Source organism: Bombina bombina, chromosome 2 (assembly GCF_027579735.1).
Source record: "Bombina bombina isolate aBomBom1 chromosome 2, aBomBom1.pri, whole genome shotgun sequence".
NCBI lineage: Eukaryota > Metazoa > Chordata > Amphibia > Anura > Bombinatoridae > Bombina > Bombina bombina.
Genome location: NC_069500.1, coordinates 107,028,388 through 107,054,861, shown reverse-complemented (window position 1 = coordinate 107,054,861; position 26,474 = coordinate 107,028,388). Strand labels below are relative to the sequence as shown.

General features: G+C 37.2%; 1 pseudogene; it reads left to right on the top strand.

The window, feature by feature from the left end:
* Positions 1-2,997: 2,997 nt before the first annotated feature.
* On the top strand, positions 2,998-5,100 carry LOC128646866 (mRNA (2'-O-methyladenosine-N(6)-)-methyltransferase-like; annotated as a pseudogene).
* Positions 5,101-26,474: the final 21,374 nt, after the last annotated feature.

The window sequence follows — 26,474 nt, the reverse complement described above, 5'->3', positions numbered from 1 at the left end:
CATAGGAAACATCCTACTAAGCCCAGATAGCCTGGAGGGCATCCTTGTGAAGGGGTAATGTTAAACTTACCTGCTTTTCCTTGGCCGTGCTATTAAGTTCAGGCTCGCTATTTTGGACCGGGTGTGTTGCAGAACTCTAACACTCTGTCGGGCCTCATGTGTTGTTGAAGTTTTGAGCATGCTTGTGTATTTAGGAGCACTATACAGGAGAGCTGTGTGAGCATGCTATAGTACAGACGCACTATTGACTTTGTGTACGCTCTGTCCTTGTTAGACGTGTTACTTAGCTAGGGTTGCCACCCGCCCCGGTTTCACCGGGACAATCCCGGTCTGAGGCTCTGTGTCCCGTGTCCCGGAACTAGCCTCAAATGCCCCGGGCTAAGCGCTCCCCTGGCGAAGCAATGACTCAAGCAAAGAATTTGCAAAAAATAAACTGGCCAGAAGAGCGCTTAGCCCGGGGTTACTAATCAGGACTGGGTAGGGAACCATACAGCTCTCAGTATTATCCATTCACCCTCAGTATTAGCCTTACTGACAGGCAGCCCCAGGTTGCCATGGTGACAATGCTATCTATGCCGGGTGATCACGTGGTGTCAACAGTCGCGAACCGCTTCTCATTGCGACCTTGATGTGTGAGGTGAAAGCGCCGTGCGGCTGAGGGAGAGAGTACAGCGGCTGGGAGGGAGTGGGACAGCAGAAAGAGCCAGGCTCCGGACTCAGAGCACTGCACATCACAGGCCCCGGCACAGATCCCCGAGCTCAGCCCAGCCTCACACCGACAGAGAGAGGATCCTGGCCGACTTCCAGGTACAGATGAGGGAGCATGCTGAACAAAGATCTGGGGGTGGCAGCCTGGGTCTTTGACAAACACTGAAGCAGGAGAAGGGATCAGCCTGCAATATGCTCTCCTTGTTTGTTATCTCGGTCCCACTAATCTCTGCTGCCACTAGATCTATTATATATATATATATATATATATATATATATATATATATATATATATATATAATATATATTATATATATAATATATATAATATATATAATATATATAATATATTATATATATTATATATATATTATATATATTATATATATATATATTATATATATTATATATATATATATTATATATATATATATATATTATATATATATATATTATATATATATATATATTATATATATATATATATATATATATATATTATATATATATATATATTATATATATATATATATATATATTATATATATATATATATTATATATATATATATATATATATATATAATTTGCATACGAAGAGAGAAGCGCTCTACCAGGAACGAACAACAGCTCAGTGGCTTGTTCTATGGCGATTTACCACCCGGAAGCAGCCTCTTTTAGACCAGTGTGCTTTTCACAGAAGAAAACTTTCCTGAAGTATATCAGTCTGATCCTGCCAATTAAGGTCAGTCCAGCCCCGAAATACCAGGCAATTCTCCTCTGAACAAGGAACATGACAACCCCAGACGATCGTTTCGGCCTCCTATGGGCCTCGTCAGTGAGGTGCAGCCACATTCCTCTAAGCACACTGGGCAAGGAGTCCACGTCTGGTTTCCCCCATCACCCATATATATGTGTCACAAAAATGAATTTCATAATGAATTTAAGGCCGCGACAAGCCACGCCCCAAACCACGCCCCCAAACTACGCCCTCTCCACGCCCACTTAGAAAGTGTCCAGGATTTTTTGGGGCAAAAGGTGGCAACCCTATACTTAGCGCTGCTGTATTTTTAGGCACTATTATATTTTAGCTTTACATTTATTTTATACACTTTGTCCAAGTGTCTGCTTTATTTAGGAGCGTTATTGTGGTAATGTTACTTTATCGCATGCGCACTATTATTGTGCTTAGCGATTTTTTTTCCCTTTATAAGGATCTTCCTGCTTCTGTTTGGCATCCGTGTATAGGTTTGTGCTTTGTGCTTCATGGGTGTTCTATTATAGTACTTGTATTACTTGCTGCTGAGCTTAGGGTCTAGTATTCTCCCTTGGAATCTTTGCCTTCTGATATTTTTGCTTGCCCTGCCTGATCTGCTTTATCCCTTGGTATTGCAACACTTCTGTCTACCTGTTGCTATGATACTCTGAATTTTATTACAGGACCAGAGACTCATATTTTGCTAGTTTAAAGCAAAATTAATCATTCAAAAGAGAAGAGGTTGCTTGAGAAATAGGCTTAAAATAAATGTAAACATTTTAATTATATCAATCAGCAGCATTCAAAATATATTGTAAAGTTGCTAAACTCAAAGCTTTAGAAGCTATAGTGCCTCGAATAGAGTGCACAGAAAAATCTTTATCTATGCCTGCCTCAGCCATGATCCATTTGCAACTTATCAACATTTCAAACTAAAGAGTATAAACCTTCTAAGAGACTGCCTACAAGACAAAGACTGGATAATGTAATGAATAGATTACAAGTTGGATAACAAATTCTTTGCATTATCATTTGTAAGGGTCAAAAAGTATTAGCAATTTGTTAATTGTAGGAGAAGTAAAACTAATCAGTTGGAGATTGATAAGAAAGCGGAGAAGAAGTGGGAAATTGAAGCGGTGAGAAGATGTGCCCACAAGATGGTGGGTGTGCTGTGAGGAGATGCTGTGAGAAGAGTGCGTAAATACCAGAACGGAGAAGAGCACGGGACAGTCCCGCATTTTGAAGGTCTGTCCCAGGGTCCCGGGCACCTTCATTCCGGAACAATGCAGTGTCCCAGAATGGAAAAAAAATAATAATAAAAAATGTTTAATTATATAAAATAAATTAATAAAAGAAATAACAAATAAATAACAAATAAAATATAGTGAAAGGAGGAGAAGGGGAAAAATTAAAGTAGTAAAAGTTAGAAAATGTGGAAAAAATGGAAAAACAAAAAGTAAAATAGAAGAATGAAATGAACAAAACAGGGGCTGGAATAGAATACAAGATGGCAGCCCCAGCGGGGAAGGAGAGGCGGAGGCGGGATAGCAGCGAACGAACTGGAGTCTATGACGGAGCTTACCCTGGTTTAAGAGATGGCCCGTGAAAATCATGGGAGTCCCCAAGAGGAGGCAGCCCTGATCAGCCTCTCCCCAAGCACATCACATTCACCCCGGCCCCCTCGTCCACACACTGACCTTCCAGATGAACTTGTTCAGGCTGGCTGGGAAAAATGCTGGAGTAAGAGGGAGAGCCGGCCTTATTACTTTAATCGCTTTACAAATCAATCGCTGTGGGAGATGCCAGTGCTTGGTCAGCATGATGTCATTTCGGACCCTCTGGGTCTCAATGCGGCTCCAGTTCCAGCAGAAGGAGCAACTCCAGAGACACCCAAAGAGAACAAGTCCCAAAAGAGGAGACTGTCTGAAGAGATGGCAGGTGGTGAAATCATTAAGAAGCCAAAGATGGATCCTACACCTGTTACTCCAACAGCAGCAGTACCCAGCTCGCCGATAATTCCTGGGTGGATGAAAAGCAGCTTACCGCCCTACTGAAAGTTACTGATATTTACTGGGATTTGGACATTCAGAGCAACATTGTGGTAAAACCACCACCATCTTCACATGCTCTACCCCCACCCTTGCAAGCATTACCACTACACCCTGAAGTAGAGCTTCTACGGTCACAGCTTGTACTGAAGTTGCAGCAACATTACTGAGAGCTGTGCCAGCAGAGAGAGGGCATTGACCCTCCTAGGGAATCTTTCAACCGCTGGCTTCTGGAGAGAAAAGTTCTTGATCATAGCCCAGACCCTCTTTTGCCTAGTGACTGTGACCCTGCAGTATCTCCATCCATGTTCCGAGAAATCATGAATGACATTCCCATGAGGTTATCAAGAATTAAGCATCGTGAAGAAGCAAAGCGCCTTCTGTTTAAATATGCTGAGGCTGCCAAACGGCTTATCGAATCAAGGAGTGCCTCTTCAGACAGCAGGAAGCTGGTGAAGTGGAATGTGGAAGACACGTTTAGCTGGCTAAGGAGAGACCAATTAGAAACCAAGGAGGACTATATGGACCAACTGGAACATCTTCGTAGACAGTGTGGCCCCCACATGACAGCTGTGGCCAAAGATTCAGTGGAGGGTATATGTAGTAAAATATTTCACATATCTCGAGAGTATGTGAAGAGGATTCGTGAGAAGCACTTAGCACTACTTCGTGAAGCCAACATACAAGAGCCTGGCCCAGTAAGTTCGTCACCAGACAAACGGGTGATGTGTCATCCTGTATGACTGTCTGTGCCAACACTGCCCTCTTATGGAAGCTTGGTGTATATGCGATATAAAGGGGAATCAGTGAGGGTTAATCAGAGCTATTTCAGTAAACTGTTTCAGCTCTATCGCCTCAGCAGTATAGATGATCCTGGAACAGACAATTCCTGGCTCGGGTGTGTTGTCTTTTGCGCAGATATCAGGTGAAGCTTGGCACTGCACAGTTTGAGGGATCTGGTCTTCAGGGGGCACTACCAGTCAATGTGTTCCAGGCTCTTCACCAAATTTTTGAAGTTATTGCTGAATGCTTTGCTTCCCCTTTAAACTGTTATTTCAAGCAGTACTGCTCAGCCTTTCCAGACACAGATGGATACTTTGGGTCCAGGGGGCCTTGTCTGAGTTTCTTCCCAGTCAGCGGTTCCTTTGAGGCAAATCCTCCATTTAGCGAAGAACTAATGGATGCCATGGTGACACATTTTGAGAACATTTGGAGAATTCAGAGAAGCCTCTATCATTCATCATCTTTATACCTGAGTGGAGAGATCCTCCTACACCTGCCTTCATTCGCATGGAGAACAGCCGCTTTAAATGACACCAGCTGCTTCTTAATGCCTTTCAGCATGAATACCGCAGTGGAGCCCAGCACCTGTGCAAGAAGGACGAGTTATACTACAAGACAGTGCACAATACAGTTTTACTGTTTTTGCAGAATGAGCCAGGCTTCATAAAGTGGGGGCCTTCCCCAGAACGTGTGCAGGAGCTTAGCAGCATACAAACTCTCTGGGCGAGTATCCAGTTCTTTGGGAGGAGGCGACAAGGAATCTATACAAGAGGAGGGCACTAGCAAGGACAGCACAACAGCCTAAACATATATAGACTGGGAATGTTCCCCTTTTGTAATTGACAAAGTGGGTGCCAACCTACCAGGCAGCATGTCATAATTTTATAAGGGTAGAAGGATACATAAACACTCACTTTACAGGGTAGAGCTTGGGCCTATCCAATCCAGTGAGCAGTTTACAGACTGCCCCTATGCAGATGAGGCAAATCTCTGGCGTCTTATAGGTTGCAGAATAGACTTTTCCAAGTCTTAAAGAAGAATGAGTGCTCCTCTCAGTCTCATAGGACACAACATATATTTTTACTTACTATTTAATGCAACAATTTAGGTTCTTATACAGATCAACCCTGTTCCAGATATTTGGAAAAGGGACATTTGCGAACGCATATGTGTGCTGTGTGGCCTCTAGTAACCAGGAACTGAACTTCTACCCTTTGTTAAACGGTGCAAGGAACAGTAATTTAACTCTGTATAGGAGAGTATGGGCATTACATTTCTTTATAGGATATGTGATTATACTATGGTTTAATATGAAAGGAGTAACTGAATTCCGTATGAATGTGTATGGACGATAGTGGTAACAACATTGTGTATGAAAGTGTAAGAACACAAAATATTGTTCCACTGTATACAAATTGTAATGAGGTGCACTGTCTTTAAGCTGTTTGAGGTAGTACTGCTTTCTTGTGTGAATGTGTTTTTTACTTCACTGCTTTTCTGTATGAAGGTGACCTAGAGCAATGCTTCTTTGCATGAAGGGGTGGAGGGGTTTTGTAGCTCTATTCTGTATATAGTTCTATGTTGTACTTTTATTGTACTTTGCCTCTTGGGAGAGATGTAAACTTTTGCATGTTATCTCCCTTACCCTTCTTTGTGTGTTTCTCGCATTGTGATTGGTGCACTTTGTTATGTGCTAATTATTTCATGTAATTAATTTAATGTCTAACCATTTTATTACTTTTATCAAACAGTAAAAGTCAATTTAAAAAAAAAAAAAAAAAAGAAATGAACAAAACAGAAGGGAAAATAAAAAGTGTAGAACAAGAAAATAGAAAAAATAATATATGTTATATAGTGCTGAGAAGTAGCATTAGATACATTAGATAATATTGTCCAACTTATCTGCACAGAGCAGCAAAAAGAAAGCGGAGGTTTTACTGCTGTATGGTCAGCTTATCGACATCCAGAAAGATCTCATTGGTTGTTTTCCTCTGCAACAACAATAACTGCCATCGCATTGGTTATTTATTTTGTGCTGTGTTTCAGGATACTTTTTCTATATGTTTAAACTGTTTTATTACTATGAAATAGTAGTAATAAAGAAAGAGTTAAGCAAAATATGAGTCTCTAGTCCTGTAATAAAATGGGGAACTAGCGCTGCTAATTGGATCAGCAGTGTTTCTGCTGAGGATACTCAGCCAGCCTTAAGTGTGCCTGAGCATCATGGGAAATGATGTTCCAAAATATTGGGGGTGCCAAGGTTGCTGACCCCTGCTCTAAAGAATTAGACCCTGTCATATTTTACTATAATGGTATTTTAAGGGGTTTGTTTGAAATTTGTTAACAAAAATCAGTTTGTCTGCTATGGGTTACGTCTTAAAGGCAGCAGAGGATCAGCAAGGTAACAGCTTAAGCAGTTAAAAAGAAATTAAAGCAGTAGCTAGTGCTACCGCTACAAGACAGCATCAGCACCAATATGTATTTTTCATTTTTATTTTTTATTTTTGTATTAATGGTGTCATGACTGCAAGGGACACAATTGAAACTTAGATAGTTATTGCCTGATACAGGAATCCATCAACTGACAAAGAAATAGTTAAAATAATATTGATTAGTGTAAATTTGAACTTCCTGCCTGCAGAAAAGTCTAGATTAATAGTTTTAACCACTGCAAATGAGTCAACTACATTTTTTTTGTCACATACATTATTTTCTTTATTTTTCGTAATAGGGACGCTTGTTTATTGTTTTTGGACAATGCATTGAGTATGTAAAAATTTGCAGTTTTTATTTACATTCACCTGCAAACGACTGCACATTTCTTTTATTACATGTTGTTTTTATGCAAAACACGAATGGCGGATTGTGTAATTGCTCGCAGCAGTACTTAACCCTTTTGCAGATTGTGAGCTAGGATCAGTAATGCGGAAATTACATGCTCTAATTTGTAATTTTTTCAGTAATATGTCCCTTTAAAGAAAACGTTGAATAGCATAGTACAGAGATTAAAAAAAGGAAAAATATATACATATTGAATATTATTTTAAGGTACCGCCCTTACATTGTAAATATATTTGGAGACATTATCACAGTGAGGAACTAGTTATGATAATCTTTATATAATGAGTTTTATTAGTGAATAATATAATTGTAGGGAAAACATATTGATATAATATTATGGCAGTTGACGATTAGAACTGTTCCTGTGTGGAAAATGTATAATATACAGCAGCAGCAGTGCAATGCAGCACATGGACAAGTAATATTAATCACAATGAAACAGACTGGAACATACAATACAGTGAACATGAATAAAATTTAAGAAAGCTGCTTTGGCTGTAGACTGAACTTCTTTCTGTGTTCACAGTATTATTATATAATGAAATGTAATGCAGAAACATATATTTTATTGCCTTGAAATGAATAGAGTACATTACTGCAGAATGAAAAAGTACAGGAGAGAAAGTGAGAGGATAATATTCCTGGGGCTTTTTAGAACTGAAACCTTGCTTTTCAGACTGAGAATTAAATTGTTCTAGTGTATATAGTTTTGGACATTATCATGTTTATTGTAACCTGCTTAATATTCTATGTCATTTTATTTTTCTATTCTGAAGGTAGACATAATATGAACTTTTCCAAACTGTTAAAACTGCTGTGCAGAGCAGTGAGCACAGGTTTTCCCATTTAAGGTGATTAAAATCTATCAGCCTTTGCATGATTTTCTAACGGATTCAGATGAATATTTAACAACAAAAAAGTCACATACTTTTGCGGCCAAAGGGGTGCGTTAGTTACGCGTGTTTTTTTCCCCCCGCACCTTTTAAACAACACTGGTATTTAGAGTTGTCTGAAGGGCTGCGTTAGGCTCCAAAAAGGGAGCGTACAGGCATATTTACCGCCACTGCAACTCTCAATACCAGCGTTGCTTACGGACGCGGCCAGCTTAAAAAACGTGCTCGCATTCTATTGGCTGATCGGAACAGCCAATAGAATGCGAGCTCAATCTGATTGGCTGATTGGATCAGCCAATCGGATTGAACTTGAATCTGATTGGCTGATTCAGTCAGCCAATCAGATTTTTCCTACCTTAATTCCGATTGGCTGATAGAATCCTATCAGCCAATGGGAATTCGAGGGACGCCATCTTGGATGACGTCATTTAAAGGAACCTTCATTCGGACTTAGGACATCGTTAGAAGAGGATGGATCCGCGTCGGCTGCTTCAAGATGGTCCCGCTCCGCGCCGCATGGAAGAAGATAGAAGATGCCGCCTGGATGAAGATGTTTGCCGGTCCGGATCTCCTCTTCTTGCCGGATAGTATGAAGACTTCGGACCCTCTTCTGGACGGATCGGTGATACCCGGCGTGGTGAAGACAAGGTAGGAAGATCTTCAGGGGCTTAGTGTTAGATTTTTTAAGGGGGGTTTGGGTTAGATTAGGGGTATGTGGGTGGTGGGTTGTAATGTTGGGGGGGGTATTGTATGTTTATTTAAATGCAAAAGAGCTGTTTTCTTTGGGGCATGCCCCGCAAAAGACCATTTTAAGGGCTGGTAAGGTAAAAGAGCTGTAAAATATTTATTTTAGAATAGGGTAGGGCATTTTTTTATTTTGGGGGGCTTTGTTTTTTTTGGGGGGGGGCTTAGAGTAGGTGTAATTAGTTTAAAATTCTTGTAATCTCTTTTTTTTTTGTAATTTAGTGTTTGTTTTTTTTTGTAATTTAGTGTTTGTTTGTTTTTGTAATTTAGTTTAGTTGATTTAATTGTAGATAATTGTAGATAGTTTATTTAATTAATTTATTGATAGTGTAGTGTTAGGTTTAATTGTAACTTAGGTTAGGATTTATTTTACAGGTAATTTTGTAATTATTTTAACTAGGTAACTATTAAATAGTTATTAACTATTTAATAGCTATTGTACCTGGTTAAAATAAATACAAAGTTGCCTGTAAAATAAATATTAATCCTAAAATAGCTACAATATAATTATTATTTATATTGTAGCTATATTAGGGTTTATTTTACAGGTAAGTATTTAGATTTAAATAGGAATAATTTATTTAATAAGATTTATTTTATTTCGTTAGATTTAAATTATATTTAACTTAGGGGGGTGTTAGGGTTAGGGTTAGACTTAGCTTTAGGGGTTAATACATTTATTAGAGTAGCGGTGAGGTCCGGTCGGCAGATTAGGGGTTAATACTTGAAGTTAGGTGTTGGCGATGTTAGGGAGGGCAGATTAGGGGTTAATACTATTTATTATAGGGTTTTTGAGGCGGGAGTAAGGCGGTTTAGGGGTTAATACATTTATTATAGTAGCGGTGAGGTCCGGTCTGCAGATTAGGGGTTAATAATTGTAGGTAGGTAGCGGCGACGTTAGGGGGTAATAAATATTATGTAGGGGTCGGCAATGTTAGGGGCAGCAGATTAGGGGTACATAGGGATAATGTAGGTTGCGGCGGTGTGCGGTCGGCAGATTAGGGGTTAAAAAATTAAATAGAGTGGCGGCGATGTGGAGGGGGGGGCTCCTGGCTTTTTTCTGTGGCTGGAGTCTTATCGTTAGATATCTAACGCTCACTTCAGCCAAGACTCTAAATACCGGCGTTAGAAAGATCCCATTGAAAAGATACACAATTGACGTAAGGGGATCTGCGGTATGGAAAAGTCGCGACTGGAAAGTGAGCGTTAGACCCTTACCTACAATACTCTAAATACCAGCGGTAGACCAAAACCAGCGTTAGGACCCCCTAACACTGGTTTTGATGGCTAACGCAGAACTCTAAATCTAGGCGATAGTTTGCATTAAGATTTTTCCCAGTGATATAAAAATCCATTAGAAATATTTTTTAATGCTTCACATGATTTTTTTTATGAATTCAACAGTCTTAGGGGTAGATATTCAAAAACTCTTTAGCTTGGCATTAAAGGGACACTGAACCCAATTTTTTTCATACCTGATTCAGATAGAGCATGCAAATTTAAGCAGCTTTCTTTGTTCTCTTGCTATCTTTATTTGAAAAAGAAGGCATCTAAGGTTTTTTTGGTTCAGTACTCTGGACAGCACTTTTTTTTATTGGTGGATGAATTTATCCTCCAATTAGCACGAACAACCCAGGTTGTTCACCGATAATGGGCCGGCATCTAAACTTACATTTTTGCATTTCAAATAAAGATACCAAGAGAATGAAAAAAAATTGATAATAGGAGTAAATTAGAAAGTTGCTTAGAATTTCTTGCTCTATCTGAATCATGAAAGAAAAAAATTGGGTTCAGTGTCCCTTTAAATCATGCAGAACTCCCAGGGTTAAATTGTCTTTAATAAATCAAAAAATAAATAAAGGGCAGAATATGTAAGTCCCAGAGATTGGATAGCTGAAGCTCTCTGGAATAGGGAATCTCACAATGGAGAGAAAGTAACAGGGAACTTGGAACTGAATTTTTTTTTTATTGTTGTAAATGGAAATCAAATTGATTGTTTTCTGTGTAATTTAGCCTACCCTAGTTTTGCATACATGATCTTATTATATTGTGTATTTTGAGACAAACCTGCAAGCTTAAATTTATCAAGATAAAACAGTGATACTTGCAAGTGTAACATGCTAAGATATACTTAGACTAGGGTGACCATATTGCCGCTTTTAAAAGGGACACATATGAAAAATACATATGTCAGGGTTTTCATACAAAAATATCTTTAAACAGCCCTGAAAACATAGCCCTGACATATGTATTTTTCATATGTGTCCCTTTTTAAAGCGGCAATATGGTATACCAAATGTCTTGCATCTGGCAGGATTGTCATGGGTTGGGAGGTCTGGCCCTCTACCCTCCTGCAGCCTTTTGGTGTCCTGGTTTTAAGGGACTGCCTGAGCGACGCACATGGTACACCTAGACCTAGACTTCACTACAGCTTTCCAGACATGCATATAATCTGTCTACAACCCCACCCTCCTCATGAGGCCACACCCATGACAAACCAACAACCTCACCCCTCCTGGAGGCCCCTCTTTACAAGCTCTGTAACCTCCCTCCACCTGTAAAGCATCTAGCAGATGATGGGGTGTATGTTTAGAGAATACTCTGAGACCAATAAGAGAACTTAAGAGGGGCCATCCGTGAAGGAACGCCCCTCTTCACCCCATTGAATAAAGTTGTGAGATTCAATAAAACAAATTATTGTTTTTTTTAGAATTTTGTAAGATTTGTATATTTTGAAATTGCATTGTACAATAAATACAAATTTTAGTGTGTATATTAAAAACACTTTTTATATCATACTTTATATATAAAAAATAATGCATAAATTCCCATTTCTCTACATTTAGCACAGAATGTAAAGCACACTTTTTATATGATTGCTAATGCATACTTAAATTACTATTTTTTCTTTGTACTTTCAATACAAGTTTTTAAGCTGCTTATTTTATGGAGCATTGTACTTTAATGTATAAATCTCTCCTTCAAGTAAATGTGTCTGCCTTGCAAATTTATGTTTACTAACCATGGAATTGCCAGAAAGTAATTACAAGGGGAGCACTTGCTGGAGGCCAATACAACATTTCGTAGGACAGACCACAACTGGAGGACAGGGCTGGATAGATTGTTGTCAGGGCCGGTGGAGCTGGGGAAACCATTGACAAACTGGTGGTGGGAAAAGAAGGGGTATCACAGTTCGGGGGCACATGGGGAACCAGCCATTATGCTGGGGGGTTTACTAACACCTTTAAAAAATGGAACTTCTCCATACCTCTTGAACAGCCACTTTGGTCTTTAACTGAACCCTAGGAAAAGATTGCTTACTGGCCGATAAGGACAATTTTGAAAGCTTTATTTCAGACATAAATACACACCATCACACAAGTAGGAAAACAAATCATAATTTTATTCAGGACAGAAAATCAGTTTTAAAAAGATGTAACTAAACCAAAATACTTTAATGGCTATATTGCCACAACCTCTACCTTTAAGAGACAAATCCAGAGAGATTTGAAAAGATGATTAAAGAAATGTTTTATTATAATAATAATATTCTGTATAATAGTCTACTATTTTATTGTTTTCTGAGCAGAGTCAAGATAGTGCCCATACAATAAACAGATAGACCACATTTCTGCGGAACATACTATTCTACACGTAGTAAACCTTCAGCCATTTTGCAAGGTTATTAGAAATCAACTAAAAATGACTTAAAGGGACAGTTTACCCCAAAAAAGTCTCCCCTTTAATTTGTTCCCAATGATCCACTTTACCTGCTGGAGTGTATTAAATTGTTTACAAGTATTTACATTACCCTTATATTGGCATTTGAAATAGTTTATTTAGCCTATGGTATCCCCACCCATCCTGAAAGTTTTTGGCCTCAAGGCCAAACTTTGTTAACAGTTAGAAGAAGTAATTACACTCCCAGTGGGTTTTAGAAGAGATAAGGTAATAAAAGGTTAATTTTCCATTGTTCTCTCCAAGTATTGGTGATTGGTTTATGGACAGGTATAAGATAAAGAAGCATGTTTATGTACGCAATGTGATAAAGTAATGAGATCTGATTATACCTAAAAGCTCAACCCATTCTATTAGGTTGTGGCTTCAAAACACAAAATCAGATAATTCATATACACAAATAAGCCTTAAAAAGCAAATCTCATACATTTTATACTCTGCAGCTGGTAAAAAAAGTAATTGGAAATACATTAGGGAAAAAACTATTTTATAGTATACTGTCCCTTTAACACATAGCCACCTGACTTTTTTCAACCATCTTTTTTTTTTAACATAAATCAGTTGAAAGGTTGCAGCTTTGTGGATAGAATTTATTTATATATTTTTAGTTTAAATTGGAATAATACTAAAAGTGCAGCTACAAAATGATGCCTTAAACGTAACTAAATATTAAAATAATTATTATAAAATCAACTCTCAACATAATTATGAAGGCTCAAAACTACATTTTGTAAGCTAAATTAAATAAAATTAAAAATAACCCTTGTCTTAAAAAAAATCTGCACAACATTTTGCTTCAGTTTTTGATAATTGCTGAAGAAAACAAACCTTTACCTTTTGCCGCTATAAATGCCAAGGAATAATAGAGTGTATCATCAAGTTATTTAATGAGGCAAACATTTTGCTGATATAGAAACTTTAGTGCAAAACTGCACATATGAAATAGAATCATATGTTTTGCCAAATCATCCTATCACACATTACAAGATATTTTTAATTTGTATTTACTAAGTAGAAGCTATTTTATTATTTTCTAAAAAAGTCAATATTTATTTCCATATATTTTCTGGTACTTTCATTAGTTGAGATGTTTAAAATCTATACCAGTGATATTTTAGTTCTGTGAAATATTTTGTTCCATCAACCATCCCAGTGGATTTTTTTTTTAATTTTTTCACTGAAACGTCTTTATTTTTACACACACCACATTATCCATGTCTGCTACAGTAATGTAGACAAATTGTAACTGACAATGTGCCAGATTACGAGTGGAGAGCAAATTAAGGCTCCCGCTTAAGTGTTAATTGCACTAGAAGAAAGATTTTTGTGCTTGTCTATTTAAAAATACATACAACATATTTAGCTATGTGCAGAATATTGGAATGTGAAATATTTGCAGTAAATTCCTAGTTAAACACTTTATTAAATATGAATAGTGCATAAAAATGCTTTTCCATGTTTTTATCTACTTAACGGCAAAGGGCTCCAATGCACTTCTATATATGTGTATATTTGTGTACATATGTATTTATGTGTTTATATATGTCTGTAAACACATAAATACATATGTACACAAATATAGGCATATACATATATATATATATATACACATTTATATGTATGTATCTCAAAGTAAAATCTCTTTGCCTGCCTTTTTCTTTCTGAAATCTCATATCTTTGTAACTTTTGTGTGCAATATTTTTTTTAATCATTTTTATCAGATGGTGTTATTATGAGTGTAACTGTACTTTTTAATGTATTTTTGATGTGTTTTGTGCATTTTTTATGTTTCGCAAAATAGTTAACCAGAGCTCTGAAGTCGCGGTAATGATTCTAGCATAAATTACGATTGTGCTCAGGCAATCGCATTTAGTTTCTACTCATAATACAAGCGTTAAGCCTGATGAGCGCAACCTTCACGATATATACCCTTTATATACCCCTTGTGTTCCACTCGTAATATAGCCAATTTACTTTTGTGCGTTGAGAACAAAACAGTCACCTGACTTATTAGGTTGTTTTAACAAACTAGCTCAATAATAAAACTTGAGCAAAACCATAAAAATTAAGCCAAGAGTTTTATTACAGGTTTTTTTTAATCTGATCTAACACTCCAATAACCCCCTCTCTTCTAGAGGCTAGCATTACTAATCATTATTGCCTTTATGATGAAATGCTAGTTTAGTCCTATCTCCCTAGTGAATACTACAGTATATTAATAATTAGAAGTTACATGTGTTGTATGGCATTCAGATGATCTGCCCTTTTATGATGGGCACCAGTGTTCCCTCTAAGGCCAGTTTTGTGTGCAGCCCAATATTGAAGCAGTTAATTAGGTAAATGCACCCTGCAATAAGCAAACACTGCACAATGCAGACTTATGGTTCTCTTCTTAAGTGTTTCACAGCTGGGCCGCACACAAAACTGGCCTTAGAGGGAACACTGATGGGCACTGGCTGTAACTACCCAACTACCAATCACATCTTACAAGGGCCCTAGCAATTTTTTTTTAAACTGCAGCCTTTATTTGCAGAAATCCACAGACTCAGGAGATGTACGTAGAAGGAAGGAAGTAATGGTACAGAAACCTTATTGTGAAACGCGTGTCAGGGAAAAAACCTTATGAAGCAATGTCTCTAATTTTTAATCAAAACAAAGGGATGTACTAGCGCTAACAATCTACTCGCAATAAACGTTTAAAAAATATTAAAACAATATAATAATAACTAGCATGTGCTAAATCAATAAAAACATAAAAACAAAAAGCAAAAAAAGTGAAATGTTCCAAATAAAAGGAAGCCAGTGTTCAATGATATACTTGTAATGAACACAAGGAGTAACAGTACTTGTATCCTGGAATCTGGTGTATATAGAAATCCCAAACCACTCTGATGTTGCAGCTCCTGGATTGAGGGAGACATTTAGTAACAGGTCCCTTAGAGCAACTGTAGCAAGAGAGAAACAAACAGAGTGCAAATGCCACTCTGAGCGTAGATCATTTACTGTTACACACACAGCGCAAATATAAAATACACATACAATGTAAAAAATTTAAAAAGGCATCAAAATGATAATACTTCCAACAGCCTCCTCCGTCTTTGCATATAATATTCTCCGCCTCTGATGCACCAGGAAGTGAGTCCTGTCCTCTTGCTTAAGGATACGGCCAATATGTCGCTCCCTCACAAGCCGGCTACAATCCTGGGGAAAATCAAAGTTTGCGGTAGACACACTCCAACTACGGATGCTTATGTGGAGGAATTCGGGATTGCAGACAAACAAGGTTGGCCACAATTATAATGTTAGTATAAAGTGCATAGTTTTAACATAGTAACATAGTAACATAGTAGATAAGGTTGAAAAAAGACCGAAGTCCATCAAGTTCAACCTATACAAATCTAAAATACTTACAAAAAGCTCCAGTTAAGCTTAAATAACCACATTAAAAGGTGATCCATTTAATACTAGCAATCATATCCATGAATTTTGTTTATATACAGAAATGTATCAAGACTATTTTTAAATGTATCTAGGGTATTGGCATTCACTACGTCCTTTGGTTATGAGATCCACAATTTTATTGCACTTACAGTGAAAAAACATTTCCATTGCAGGAGATTAAATCTCCTTTCCTCCAACTTTAAATTGCGACCTCTTGTCAGAAAACTTTTCTTGGAATAAACAAAGCTTCTACCATCTCTGTATATGGGCCTTGAATATATTTATATAAAGTAATCATGTCACTTTTCAAGCGCTTTTTTTTTCTAAAGAAAACAGACCCAGTTTGGCTAGCCTCTCCTCATAGGTTAAGTTCTCCAATTCCCTTATTAGCTTTGTGGCCCTTCTCTGAATTTTTTCTAGTTCTACGATATCTTTTTTTTTGATCGGTCCCTAGAATGCTTCTTTTAATACATGCTAGTATCTTATTAGCCTTTGAAGTCGCTGCCCTGCATTGTGCACCCATCTTTAGTTTGTTATCTATTACTACTCCCAAATCCCTTTCCTCCTCTGTTTACGTTGCCTGCTTATTTTTACTTTGAAAATGTAGAACCTTGCATTTTCCCGTATTAAATCTCATTTTCCATTTACTTGCCCATACTTCTAATTTTTGCAGATCCCTTTGTGATGAAAATTCATCCTGCTCTGACCTAATGACCTTACTTAATGGGACATTATACACTCATTTTTTCTTTGCATAAATGTTTTGTAGATGATCTATTTATATAGCCCATAAAGTTGTTTTTTTAATTTTTTTATAGTTTTGCTTATTTTTAAATAACATTGCTCTGATTTTCAGACTCCTAACCAAGCCCCAAAGTTTTATGAGAATACCGTCAGCTACCTTCTCCAGCTTGCTTCTGCTTGTATAAAGGGTCTTTTCATATGCAAAAGAAGGGAGATGGGGGGAGTGTCTTATTTCCCACTTGCAGTGGGCTTTCCAGCTACCTTTTCAGCAGAGCTAAACTGAAAGCTTCTAAGTAAGTTTTTAGCAGTTTTATACTGGATTTTTAGATCAGTATCTGTGCATTTTATTCTTTATAGTAGTGTCTATTACATGCAGTTATATGAAAATGAGTGTATACTGTCCCTTTAACTTAGTATCATCTGCAAAAATAAAGATGTCGCTATTTAAAGGGACAGTCTAGGCCAAAATAAACTTTCATGATTCAGATGGAGCATGTAATTTTAAACAATTTTCCAATTTACTTTTATCACCAATTTTGCTTTGTTCACTTGGTATTCTTAGTTGAAAGCTTAACCTAGAAGGTTCATATGCTAATTTTTAAAATATTAAATATTAAAAAGAACAGGGCCCAGTACTGATCCCTGGGGGGACTCCACTGATTACCTTTGTCCAATTTGAGTATGATCCAATACTACTCGTTGCTCCCTATCTTTTATCCAGTTATTTATCCATGAGCTAACATTTTCAGATATTACCAGTCCCTTAATTGTGTGCATTAATCTCTCATGTGGTACTGTATCAAATGCCTTTGCAAAATCTTAGTATATCACATCAACTGATTCCCCTTTATATTTTTACTTACTTCCTCATATAATCTAATTAGATTAGTTTGACATGATCTATTTCTCCTAAAACCATGCTGATTAGAACTCATAATCTTGTTTACACAAATATGCTCATCAATATATTCCCTTATAATCCCTTAAAATATCTTCCCCACTATTGATGTCAGACTAACTGGTCTATAGTTTCCTGGATCATCCCTGCTTCCCTTTTTGAATAGTGGCACCACATCAGCTTTATGCCAATCCTGGGGTACCATGCCTGAGGATAATGAGTCTTGAAAAATTAAGAGTAGTGGTTTGTCTATAACGGTGCTAAATTCCCTTAACACCATTGGGTGTATTCCTTCTGGGCCTGGAGTTTTATTTACCTTAATATTATCCACTTTTTTCCTGGCATCCTCTAAACATAACCCAGTTAATGGCATGGACTGGCATGTTCTATTTTGTTCCAAAGTATCATCCAATGGTTCCTCTCTTGTGTATACTGAAGAAAAAAACTGATTTTTAGTACCTCAGCCTTCTCCCTGTCATTATTTATCATGCTACCCTCCACAAATTTTAATGCACCTATATTTTACTTCTTAGATTTTTTTGCTATTTATGTACTTAAAGAAACTTTTAGGGTTAGACTTAGAATCCTTTGCAATTAATTTTTCATTTTCAATTTTGGCTAATTTGATTGCTTTTTTTTGCATGCTTTGTTACATTCCTTATAAATACGGAATGTTGAGTCTGTACTATTTTCTTTGAATAATTTAAATGCCCCACGTTTTTTCCTAATTTCTCCTAATAACATTTTTATTCAGCCACATTGGCTTTGATTTTTATTTTTTTGCAGTTTATATCAGTTAAAAGCTGATAAGAACTACAAAACTATGCACTTTATACTAACATTATAATTGTGATGGAGGAGGCTGTTCGAAGTATTATTTTACTTTGTTTACTGAGCAACATAGAAATTGTAAGATACAGGGATAAAACAAATGGTATAATATTTTAAGGTTAAATGACAAGAATAATAGCTATAATCATAATTAATTAGCATAGTTCGCAATAGCTCACTTGCAAAACAATAATTGTAATGTGGCATACGGCTCCATAATAATGGGGAGTTTAGTATCCTAAATTATAAATGTGTTTACTTTACGAGATATACAAGTTATACAACTCCCTTTTTTGATGGAGTAAGGCTCTATAATCTATTCATTAATATGTTGCAAGTTAGCAATCACTTGTTATATTAATGTTACAATTTAACCTAAATTGCAAAATCCCATATTGTAACTGATATGGTGTTAAAGTAACAAGAGTTGCTTGGTTTAAAGGGACATGAAACCCAAAATCTTTCTTTCATGATTCAGATAGAGCATACAATTTTAAACAATTTTCCAATTTACTTGTAATATCAATTTTGCTTAATTTTCTTGGTATCCTTTATTGAAAGAGCAGCAATGCACTACTAGGAGTTAGCTGAACACATCTGTAAACCTATGACAACAGGCATACGCATATATGTGCAGCCACCAATCAGCAGCTAGAGCTTTCAGCTTCTGAGTCTATATGTATGTTTTTCAACAAAGAATACTAAGAGAAAAAAGCTAATTAGGTAACAGAAGTAAATTGGAAAGAAGTTTAAAGTTGTATGTTCTATCAGAATCATAAAACAAAACATGGGTTTCATGTTCCTTTAAGGTTTTTAAGTTTCAGTTAGCAAGACCTTAATTTCATTTTGTTTTTATAAAGAATTTGTATGAATAATAATAAAGATTTACTGATGTAACTTTAACTGCATATGCTCCTAGTAAAATGGGAAAGCAATATTTTCAGTTGTCCCTTCAACTTAGATGAACAATGGTACAGATCAACTATGCAGACAACAGGTTAATAAATCTAAAAACAGTTTTGGGGATGTAATAAAATAATTGAGCAAGTCTTGTTAGCAAAAACAACATACTAATTGTCATTAGTATTTCATAGGGACATGAAACACAAAATGTATACAGAGCACATGACTCTAAACAACTCCCCCCTTCACCTCCACCATCAAATCATTTTCATTCTCCTGGCCCAGGCCCACCATTTTTATAGCAAATGCATGCCTCTTGTCAGTGGCTCACCTGGTCTTTTCAGCTATCTCCCAAAAGTGCATTGATAATAAAAGTAAACTGGAAAGTTGTTTAAAATTCTATGTTCTATCTGAATTAATTACATTTTGTGTTTCCACCATGTCCCTTTAAATGCTGATTATTTTGCTCATGTAATTCTTAAAAAGCTTGAATCTGACTCTCCATGCCATTGGAAATAAATAAAATAAACACATTTAGAGACAGCAGATGTTACCAGAATTATATATATATATATATATATATATATACACACACAGTATATTCTCACATATATATATTCTCACAGTTTCACTGCTCTCTACTGGACAAACATAAAATATGCATTTTAACAATCAGTTCACAAAACTAGTACATTTTAAAAGATGTTTTAATTGTTTTAAAGAACAACAGCATGTGTGTTGCTTTTAGAAATGAATTGCTCTATCAATTTCTAACATTTATTATTAATGTGTTTTAACAATGCAATAATAAATATTCAGCAGATTGATGTATATACATTTTAAATATACTATAAAAGATTTACAAAGACCGTGGACTGGGATTTTAAATGGCAATGTAAGGTACATAAAAAGTGCAAATAGAAAATGCTATAATGTTTTAGAGCATTTTTATTATTTTTGTTATTGCTCACATATGACTAGGTATGTAATCTCTAAAAAGAGGTTAAACACATACATAAAGTCAGATCCAGAGAAACAATGCATTACTGAGAGCTAGCTAAACATATCCATAGTTGCCAGCATTTAAAAAAAAAATCCAGGTACACTTTACAGCAGAGCAAGCAAGCAGGTTACTGGAGTATTGACGACCTACTGTTCAACTGCTCCGCCCACTCAGTTCTATGACCAAAACACACCCATTTGATAGTAATAGTGTATTTATCTACAGGAGTAGCCAAGTAATCCCCCCTCTTTTCAAAAAATCAGCACAGCTCCTTACCTAGTGTGGAGGAGCTGTTTGTAAGTGTTTTTTTTCTTCTGATTTGGGGCAGTTTAAACATTGATCACTCAGCGAAGGTGCAGCACGAAGTCGCTGCCTAGACCTGCTCCGAGTGATCAAGCAGAGTACCTGCTGCCTGCACAGCCTCACTGACAGCTCTGCACAGCCTCACTGACAGCTCCACATGCCCAAGCTCAGCTGCAGCCCTCCAAATCTTATGGAGGGGACATTTCCAGGGACAAGAAAAACCCAGAGACATACAATGAAATCCAGGGACTGTCCCTGGAAATCAGGGACTATATGAACATTTTGGGCTCCATCACATATGCGGCGTCGCTAGCAAAAGCCAGCGTTGGCTATTTTTAGACAGATGTAGCGATTACATACTCCCATAAACTAACATAAAACCAACATTGCAATTTAGTATCACATATTCAGCACAAGGACTTTCTCGATACACATAGGCAGGCGCAGCAAGCCTTGTGCTGAGTATATGAGCACCGTAATTACCTGGAAGTGTTAACTTGCGCAGTATGTACCTCTCAACCGCCATCCCCCCACCGCAATAACTAACAAATGTATTAACCCCTAATCTGCCAAACCCCCAAATTGCAAAGTATCTAATTACACTATTAACCCCTAATCCGCCAAACCCCCACAAAGCAATCTACCTGTTAACACTATTATTATCATTGGTTTCGCAGAGCTATTAACCCATAATCCGCCAACCATCCACAACCCACTCTGCCTAATTAACCTATTAACCCCTAAACCACCCCCCACAATGCAAAGTATTAATCTAATCACTAAGCCCCCTAACTTAACACCCCCTAAATTAATGCCAATTAACTACAATTGCATAAAATAAAAAAAGACTACCTTTAAAAATGTAAAAAAAAATTACCAAAAAGAAAAATCCTATCTTTAAAAAACAACAACACATAAGCTTACATAAAAGAAAACTAAGATGAAATAAAAATTAAAATCTAATATTACAAAAAATAAAAAAATATAACATTACAGAAAAAAATAAATGAAATTACACAAAATAATAAATTTAAACCTAATCTAATACCCCTATAAAAACAAAAAAGCCACCCCAAAATAAAAAGACCCTAATCTAACACTAAACTACCAATAGCCCTTGAAAGGGCCTTTTGTAGGGCATTGCCCTGAAGAAATCAGCTCTTTTACATTAAAAAATGCAAATTAACCCCTAACAGTAAAACCCCGTTCCCATCCAACTCCCCCTGGGCGTTGCCCTTAAAAGGGCAATCAGCTCTTTTGTTGCCCATTAAAAAATAAAAAAGCCCTTATCCAAAAAAAAACACCCCCAAAAAACCTAACACTAACTCCAAAAAATGTACTCACCATTCCTGAAATCCGGACATTCATCTTCTTCCAGGCAGAGCAAAGTCTTCATCCAGGCAGCGAAGATCTTCTTCCAGGGCGGCACCATCTTCCATCTTCATCCCGGTGGTGCGGAGGAAGAGTGGAGTAGGAACGGCGGCCGTGCAAAAATCCGACGTGGAGGGTCCTTTTTATGCGATCGTCTGCCGCACACTGAAGATTGAATGCAAGGTACCCATTTTATATTGAGGTACCTTGCATTCCTATTGGCTGAAAATCAGCCAATTGGATGAGAGCTACTTAAGGATTTAAGTAGCTCTCATCCTATTTTTTTATTTTGGGGTGGCTTTTTTGTTTTTATAGGGGTATTAGATTAGGTCTACATCTTTTTATTTTGGATAGTTTCTTTTTTTCCCCCTGTAATCTTAGATTTTTTGATTTTTTTGTAATATTAGATTTTTTTATTTTAATTTAACCTTAGGTTGTTTTTTTTAATGTAAACTTAGTTTATTTTAATGTAAAGATAGAATTTTTTATTTTTGGTAATTTTTAAAGGTATTCTTTTTTTATTTGATGTAATTGTAAGTTAATTGGGGTTAATTTAGGGGGTGTTAGGTTAGCGGCTTATTTATTAGATAATTACTTTGCATTGTGGGGGGATGGCGGTTTAGGGGTAATAGATTTTTCTGTACCTTGCCAGTTTATTTACGGCAGTATATGATCTGCCGGCGCCGTATATGTGATTCACCCGATGTGCAAGGTAAATTTACAGGCTGCATGGGTTTTTGCAGTTGCGCTGAAACCTACACTGTATATGTAATCTCACCCTATGGGGCATATTTATTATTGTACAAGCGGACATGATCCGATATAGCGGATCAAGTCTGATGCACATCGATAAATGCCGACAGCATACGCATGCCGACAGCATACATTCTTGGCATTTATATTTGCACTAGCAGTTCTTGTGAACTGCTGGTGCAATGCTGCCCCCTGCAAATCCTGCCGCTAGCATGGGGTGTCAGTCGATCGGGTTGATTTCTGTCCGCTGCCTCAGGCGTACAGGTTATGGAGCAGCGGTCTTCTGTTTCAGGCTTGCCGGATAAATATGCCCTTTGTGAGTAAATCACAAGAGGCATACGTGTGTAGCCACCAATCATCAGATAGCTCCCTGTAGAGCTGTGCTGCTCTTGAGCTTTAACAAATGTAACCAAAGTAGAGTACATTTGATGATATAAGTAAATTGAAATGTCTCTTAAAATTGCATGCACTATCTGAACCATGAACATTTAACTCTACATTTCATGTTCCTTTAAGTAAAATGTGTTTAAAATTAAAATAACAGGAAATGTATACAGTATTATACAGTATGTATGTTTATAGGATCAACCCCTTTTAACTTTACTACAAGAAAAAACACTTTGTAAACAAAATTCTATAATAATAATACATTGTAACATTCTTATAAACTGTACAACAAATAAGCAATTTCCTTCAAATTATAACACCATATTGAGAAGTTACCCAATAATATTTCATGATTCACATAGAACATTGTTTCTCAACCTGTGGTAGGTGCAAATGGTTCTCCAGCACTTTCCCTTTCATTATTTTTGCCCTAATGCAGCTAAGGTAAATACTGAACGTGTCACAGAAATCAGTGGCCTAGATTTAGAGTTGGGCGGTAGCCGTCAAAACCAGCGTTAGAGGCTCCTAACGCTGGTTTTTACCGCACTCTGGTATTTGGAGCCAGTCATTAAAGGGTCTAACGCTCACTTTCCAGCCGCGACTTTTCCATACCGCAGATCCCCCTACGCCATTTGCGTATCCTATCTTTTCAATGGGATTTTTCTAACGCCGGTATTTAGAGTCGTGGCTGAAGTGAGCGTTAGAAATCTAACGACAAAACTCCAGCCGCAGAAAAAAGTCAGTAGTTAAGAGCTTTCTGGGCTAACGCTGGTTCATAAAGCTCTTAACTACTGTGCTCTAAAGTACACTATCACCCATAAACTACCTATGCACCCCTAAACCGAGGTCCCCCCACATCGCCGCCACTCTATTAAAATTTTTTAACCCCTAATCTGCCGACCGCACGCCGCTGCCACCTACGTTATCCCTATGAACCCCTAATCTGCTGCCCCTAACACCGCCGACCCCTATATTATATTTATTAACCCCTAATCTGCCCCCTCACCGTCGCCTCCACCTGCCTACACTTATTAACCCCTAATCTGCCGAGCGGACCGCACCGCTACTATAATAAAGTTATTAACCCCTAATCCGCCTCACTCCCGCCTCAATAACCCTATAATAAATAGTATTAACCCCTAATCTGCCCTCCCTAACATCGCCGACACCTAACTTCAATTATTAACCCATAATCTGCCGACCGAATCTCGCCGCTACTGTAATAAATGGATTAACCTCTAAAGCTAAGTCTAACCCTAACACTAACACCCCCCTAAGTTAAATATAATTTTTATCTAACGATATAAATTAACTCTTATTAAATAAATTCTTCCTATTTAAAGCTAAATACTTACCTGTAAAATAAACCCTAATATAGCTACAATATAAATTATAATTATATTGTAGCTATTTTAGGATTAATATTTATTTTACAGGCAACTTTGTATTTATTTTAACCAGGTACAATAGCTATTAAATAGTTAAGAACTATTTAATAGCTACCTAGTTAAAATAATTACAAAATTACCTGTAAAATAAATCCTAACCTAAGTTACAATTAAACCTAACACTACACTATCAATAAATAAATTAAATAAAATACCTACAATTATCTACAATTAAACCTAACACTACATTATCAATAAATAAATTAAATACAATTCCTACAAATAAATACAATTAAATAAACTAACTAAAGTACAAAAAATAAAAAAGAACTAAGTTACAAAAAATAAAAAAATATTTACAAACATTAGAAAAAAATTACAACAATTTTAAACTAATTACACCTACTCTAAGACCCCTAATAAAATAACAAAGACCCCCAAAATAAAAAATGCCCTACCCTATTCTAAATTACAAAAGTTCAAAGCTCTTTTACCTTACCAGTCCTTAAAAGGGCCCTTTGCGGGGCATGCCCCAAAGAATTCAGCTCTTTTGCCTGTAAAAGAAAACATACAATACCCCCCCCCCCAACATTACAACCCACCACCCACATACCCCTAATCTAACCCAAACCCCCCTTAAATAAACCTAACACTAAGCCCCTGAAGATCTTCCTACCTTGTCTTCACCATGCCAGGTATCACCGATCGTTCCAGGCTCCGAAATCTTCATCCAAGCCCAAGCGGGGGCTAGACATCCATCATCCGGCGGCTGAAGAGGTCCAGAAGAGGCTCCAAAGTCTTCATCCTATCCGGGAAGAAGAGGCGATCCGATATTCGATATCCGATATTAAGGTAGGAAAATTCTGATCCGATCAGCCAATCAGATTGAGCTCACATTCTATTGGCTGATCGGAACAGCCAATAGAATGCGAGCTCAATCTGATTGGCTGATCGAATCAGCCAATCGGATTGAACTTGATTCTGATTGGCTGATTCCATCAGCCAATCAGAATTTTCCTACCTTAATTCCGATTGGCTGATAGAATCCTATCAGCCAATCGGAATTCGAGGGACGCCATCTTGGATGACGTCCCTTAAAGGAACCGTCATTCGTCGGGAAGTCGTCGGAAGAAGAAGATGGGTCCACGGTGGAGGTCTTCAAGATGGAGCCGGTCGTCATCGGATGAAGATAGAAGATGCCGCTTGGATCAAGATGGTTGCCGGTCCGGATCGCCTCTTCTTCCCGGATAGCATGAAGACTTTGGAGCCTCTTCTGGACCTCTTCAGCCGCCGGATGATGGATGTCTAGCCCCCACTTGGGCTTGGATGAAGATTTCGGAGCCTGGAACGATCGGTGATACCTGGCATGGTGAAGACAAGGTAGGAAGATCTTCAGGGGCTTAGTGTTAGGTTTATTTAAGGGGGGTTTGGGTTAGATTAGGGGTATGTGGGTGGTGGGTTGTAATGTTGGGGGGGGGGTATTGTATGTTTTCTTTTACAGGCAAAAGAGCTGAATTCTTTGGGGCATGCCCCGCAAAGGGCCCTTTTAAGGGCTGGTAAGGTAAAAGAGCTTTGAACTTTTGTAATTTAGAATAGGGTAGGGCATTTTTTTTATTTTGGGGGTCTTTGTTGTTTTATTAGGGGGCTTAGAGTAGGTGTAATTAGTTTAAAATTGTTGTAATTTTTTTCTAATGTTTGTAAATATTTTTTTATTTTTTGTAACTTAGTTCTTTTTTATTTTTTGTACTTTAGTTAGTTTATTTAATTGTATTTATTTGTACGAATTGTATTTAATTTATTTATTGATAGTGTAGTGTTTACTTGTAGATAATTGTAGGTATTTTATTTAATTTATTTATTGACTAGTACTAAAGCCCGTGTACACGGGCCATTTTTTGCAGTACAGCGGTTCCACCCCTTGCACTCTCCCCCCTCTCTTTT